A 6,374-nucleotide genomic window follows, 5' to 3' on the forward strand; every position below is an offset into this window, starting at 1 on the left:
TGTTCATTATTTTTGTTATTTTCTCACCTGGTCCATTATACTCCTGCTATGAGTGAAACCATCTGGTATTTTTCTTTCTCTTTTTGGCTTATCTCACTAAGCATGATCTTTTCCAGCTCCATCCAAGTTGCTGCAAAAGACATGTGTTTCTCTTTTTTGGTTGCTGAATAATATTCCATTGTATATATGTATCACATCTTTCTAATCCAGTCATCTACTTTTGGGCATTTGGGCTGCTTCATGGAATGTAATTTTATAGAGCACGCATTACTAGGGAAGTCCTCTCTGTAGGAATGGTGTTTGAACAAATACCTGAGTAAAATAATAGTGAACCATGTGAAGACTTTGATAAAATGTTCCTGGCAGATTGAGTAGAAGTAGAAGGTTCTGAGATAGAAGCAGGAAATGAGTTTTAAGGAGACAATTTAGGAATCAAACAAAGCCAACATCTCAGCTCGTGTACATCTCAGCTAGGATATGTGTCAGGAATTAGAGTGGCTTAAAATGTGTCTTTAGGAATGGAAGTAAGGGAAGACTAAAGATGGGAAAATGCTATTAAATTTATTTGTATATTTTGTTAACAATTCTAGAAAATGTCAAACGTTCATTCATTTATGGAGTAGAAAATGCTGACAAGGCATCCAGTAATGATTACCACTCAGATGATGTGTCCTCTTCCTCTCAATTGTAATTTTTCTTGGCACAGTACACTCAGAGAAAGCAGAAATGAAACAACTGATAAAAGAGAATCTCAGGTTCAGGAAGTGGTCTTTTAAAGTCTAGTTAATGAAAGTTCTTGAATGGCCAGCATATCTCAGTGAAATATTGCTGGGCGAGCACATGGACTCAGACGCATTAAGGTTGGCAGAGCGTATGGATATCACCTGTTTTGCCGAATGCTCTTCAGTAATGTGAGAAGTGGTTTCTACCTCAAGAATGAACAGTGTCACTTCTTAGTCTTTCCATTAATCTTCTGCAAACATTGAAAAGACACTTACAAATAATATCTTGAGTTATAGTAGTGAGGCATCATATTGAAAGAATGCTGTATTATAACACATATCTGATTATATTCAGCAATATTCAATGTAATGCCTCCTGTGTATCAGGCACTACTCTGAAATGAAAAAATTTGTGCAGTACATTTCACTTACCATGGTCAGTAAGTTCTATGAAACTACTTTAAACTGACTTTAAGTGAAATGACTAAATGAAACCAGGCCACTTGATTCGCTGTTGGCCTGAATTCTTTCATTCTTATCAACAATGTAACTATAAACAACCTTACTCAAGAATCTGCTATAACAAGTAATGCTACATTTACATTTCTTCCTTGCCATGCACTCTGCAATATTTCTTCTTTTGTTTGTCTTTCTTGACTCAACCCTATTATCCTTCTTACCCCCAGTTCACTTACAGACTGCTTCTCCTGTATTTCTCCTGTTCACATTATTGCTTAACTGTATTCAAGGTAAAAGCCTTAATCATTCCCTTTCTACCATTTTTCTCATCAATTTGGTGAGCACTTACTCTGTGTTCTATATATAATAAATTCATATGGATTATAATTCTTTATTATAGAGATGCTAAACAAATGTTAAATAGGATTTTAAGATGTAGGCATACATTGCAGAAATGGGAACTAGCCATGGAATATCTGTTCTAGTCTGATATATTCCAGTGTTTCTGTTACAGCAGGTGGGTAGTGCAGGTTTCATTGGGATGGGAATAGGAGATAGGAAAAAAAAAAATTACTATATCGCTAAAAAAGACCCCTAATAATCCTTGTGAGAATAAAAGTGTAGTGTGATACTTTTATTTCTTGTTTTACTGAGGAGGTCTTGTTGGTGTCTCTACCAGAGGGTCCTTCATAGCTAACATTTCTCAAAACTTGTTCATCATGAAGCACATCTGTACTTCTTTGCTTAGAACTGTTGTTATATGAAATTCTCTCTTAACTATAGGCTTGAGAAGAAATTTAAGAGAACAGAGCTTCATTTAATATATCAACAAAGATTTTGTGAAATACTAGCATGTATTCTGATGTGCAGAAAGGAGAAAGTAGCCATTGTTAAGGCTAATGTCCCCTTATATAAAGTTTGTTCTTCCTTTAACTGAGAACCTCAAATAGTATACTTCTACCCATATTTATTATATGGAGGATGTGTGAGGAAAACAGAATTTTAGTACTGAATTATTCCCAACTCCTAAACCATTATTATCTTTCATTTATAAAAAACTTTAATAATTCATAGTCCCATTCACATGACTGTTCCTTTGATGAGCCAGTAATTTGGAATGTGATATCCTAGGGAAAACTGCCCTGAATGAGAACACTTTTCTTATGTCTCCAACACTTTTCTTATGTCTCCAACATTGTCAGAGGAACCCACAGAAAATCACCAAGAAAAACACCCTTGTATTTTTTTTTGACATTTGCTAAATTGATGTTGTAGAAGTTTTAATTTTTGAATGAAGTTTTAAAGTTATGATTTCAAGTTGAAATTAAAAAAAAAATTACCAATTCTCCCATTGTCTAGTTCATGAGAAATTCCATGTTGTTTAAAATTCTCTTGCTTTGAATTTATTCTCTGGTTTCAGCTCAATTTTTTGGGTGCAAATCCACAATAAACTTAAATCTAGATTTATATTTCTCGTTGCCTTCTCTAAATCATCCGAAACTGCTTTTTTTATACACCACTAAGCCAACAGAAAAAAAAAAAATCAGAAGAAAAAAAAATATGGTCTGTGTCTAATTATAAAATTGAGTTGAGCAGTGATTTCACTTAATATTGTGCCTGGCAAAACTAGTCTTCCTACCATCAACAGATTTTCCAGATGGCACCACCTTGTAAGATGCTGTTTGGGGAAGTTCTTTCATGGAGGGTTCATAATCATTTTCCCACTCACTACCTACAGATCCTTTTTTCTAGCAATTGGAGAAAATTTTCCAGTGCCTTCCAGAGCTACTACCTCAGGGTGAGGGGATGGAAATACTGGGAGAAGACATCAAAGGTTTTGGTTTGGGGGGTGGCTGGACCAAGTGACTCCTGCTCTGGCTGTACTCAGCATTACTGCTCTAGCCTAGGCTCTGGCTGTACTCAGCATTACTGCTCTAGCCTAGGCTGCCATTACAATCTCAGTTACCTCTGCCAAATACCCAGACAAGTCAAATAAGCAAGGCCTAGGGGCCGAGAGTCACACTGCCTGCCAGGAGCAACTTTTTTTTTAGCCCTCTATTCCCTTTTTTCCACCTGTTACTTCAGGGGGTATCTTACTCCAAACCATTTCTTTTTTCACCTTTATTCCTCCTCTCCCCCACCCCCCATGTGAGCCCTGAGATAAAGGTGGCAGAGAGAAAGGTCCATTCACTGCTTCACAGTGCCATGGCTAGGTATCTTAGTCATCTTTTTCTGGGGATTGTTCCTTAGCTTTAAATGTCTAGAAACTGAATTTCTCATAATACCTTAACAAACACTTTCACAGGTATAGCACGGATCCTGTAATGAGTTGCCTTGCACCAAGTGTCTTGCCTTCAGGCAGAAGGCACTAGTGATCTTTGGAGAACACAAATGTAATAGTGCTTCTCTCATTCTGTGCTTTGTTCCAGTAGATCCCCAGTATGTTCTGAATAAAAACCCAATACCTTATGCTGGGATTTGAGAGTTGTTGGTCCAACTTCTACCCATACACACAAACATGCACTCCTTAGACATTTTGTCAACATCTGTAATAATAGTTTATAGTGTCTCTATTTTATGTTCTGTGGTACTTGGTAGGGAATTCTAAGTAAATAAGCAGGGTACCTACTGCTGGGGAACTTAGAGTTTAGTATAAATGTAATTGTAGTAGATAATAGCGATACAGAGTCATGAGAATTGGGAGCAAGACATGGATAGGGCCAGGAATTACTCCTATGTACTTATCCAGCATTTTCTACCTTGAATGGCTGTTTCCTTATTTACTTGATACACTTTCTTAATTGTTATACATCTGGTTCAAAAGTAGGAAGACAGAACAGTACTCTTTTTCTTAATTTCATAAGGAATCCTATTTAGGATGCAAATAATACTGTATTCCCAGGGGCCAGCCGGAGTGTCTTAGACATGGTAGGTGCTCAGAAGTGAGTGGTTGAGTGAATGAGCCAACATGGAAAAGTGTCATCCTGCCATCAAGCAGCACGTAGTCCAGCTGTGAATATTCAGAAAGGCACATTGGCCTCGATTTCATAAGTTATCCTTGCAGTTAGCTTTTTTTTTAAACATGAGAGATCATTTTAAGTGCCAAAAGTAACACTATCATGTGTATACTCACTTCCCATTTCTGGAACAGAACTATATTTGTCTGCTGTGGAAATTTTTCCTTCAAACATTTAGTGGGGAAAAAGTTGCAAAGATAGCATTGTTCATTGCTATGAGTTTAAATGCCTAGCCTGATTCTATAATTATCAGCTCGGTGACATTGGGTAGGTAACTAAGCTTCTGTGCCTCATTCCTAATCTGACAGTAATCTAATCTCCTTGTATAAAATGGGAGTAATAATGAATTTTTACCCTATCTCATTTCATTACTGAGAAAATGAAGACTCATGTAATTGCTTGAGAGTAGTGGGCCCCCATTCAATAGTACTCAATAATTGATGGGTAGAGTGATTCTTATAATCACAACATACACATTTATCTTCATTTTTTTTTTTGTTATCAGAAGCTGATACCAGATAATATTTAAATTCCAGCTATAAGCCTTATACATCAAATTTAAGCATTTATATATAAACATACACACACTAAAACAATTTTGATAATTCTGGGAACTGGGTGATAGAGGCTTGGGGCCCATTCCTTTCATTTGTCTTCCATCCAAGTACTAACCAAGATAAGATGAGATTCGGTGCATTTGGGGTGGTATGGCTATAGACTAATTCCCTTCATTTGTAATTTTTTTATAATAGAATTTAAAATCAGAGTGTATAAATACAGACAACAACATAAATAATGCTTTTTTCCTAAATATAAAAAGGTGTACTGCATTACTTCTAGCAAGTACTATAACTGGATGAAATATTTTATTTGATATTGAAATAGGTTTTTATTAATGGTTGATACCAGAAAATACTCCTAAAACTGAAAAGTTATGCTGGTCTAAAATTTTTTTTTCAAATGAGTTCTCCAAGGCCAGTATTTATACTTTAAAAAAATATATATTGTAAAATATAACACAGAAATTGCCACCTTAGCCACTTTTAAGTGTGAGTTCAGTGAAACTGTTGTGCCAACTGTCATCACCATCCATCTTCAGAACTCGGTATCTCCCAAAACTGAAACTATCTCCATTAAATATTAGCTTGCCATTCTCTCCCTCCCCTCAGTAGCTGGCATGCCCACTCTTTTTTCTCTCCCTATGATTTTAATTACTCTGAGTACCTCTTTTAAGTGGAATCATGTAATACTGCCTTTCACAAATGTCTTTATTTCATTCAGCATAAAGTTCATCCATGTTGTAACATGTATCAGAATTTCCTTGTTAAGACTGAGGTTTTCCATTGTGTGCATATGTGCCATGTTTTGCTTTTTACCAACAGCTGGAACTTGGGTTGCTTTCATGTTTTAGCTATTGTGAATGATGCTACCGTAAGCATGAAAGAATTGCTTTTAGTTCTTTTAGGAAAAGTGGAATTGTTGGATCATATGGTAAATTTTGAATTTGTTGAGGAACTGCTGTACTGTTCCCCGGTGGTTGTTCCCTTAAGGTGCCATTTCATGTCCCTCCAGCAGTGCACAGAGGTTCCAGTTTGTCCACTTCTTTGCCAATGCTTGTTATTTCCTGTTTTATTGCCGTTGCAGTAGGGATGAAGTGGTATCACTGTGGTTTTGGTTTGCACTTCTTAATGATTAATGATCTGTTTTCATATGCTTAGTTAGCTATTTATATCTCTTGTCTGTAGAAATGTCAGTCTCAGTCTGCTCCCATTTTTTAATGTAGTTGTTTTATGGTTGAGTTGTAGGAGTTCTTCATGTATTCTGGCTATTAATCCCATGGCAGGTACCTGATTTATAAATACTTACATATAGTTGTATACTTTCAAATATAGGAAAAAGAACTGACCAAAAGGTTAGTTGAAGGTCCTTTCCAGTTCATGATTCTGATTTCTTTTCCTTTAGTAAGTATGTTTAATAGAATATATTTTTTGTCTTTCTTTATGGAATTGTTACCATAATAAGTGTTCTTTTTCTGTGTCATTGGCTAGACTAAGTTTTGTGATATTTGTGTGAAGGATATCTGCCTCTGGGTTAGACGGCCTGGAGAGACATAAAGCCTAATTGTGGCTTTCTAAATCCTTTTCCAATCTGGTCTACTCTTTTTTTTTTTTTTTTT

The sequence above is a fragment of the Condylura cristata genome, unplaced genomic scaffold, assembly GCF_000260355.1.
Source record: "Condylura cristata isolate star-nosed mole 26May11 unplaced genomic scaffold, ConCri1.0 scaffold00013, whole genome shotgun sequence".
NCBI lineage: Eukaryota > Metazoa > Chordata > Mammalia > Eulipotyphla > Talpidae > Condylura > Condylura cristata.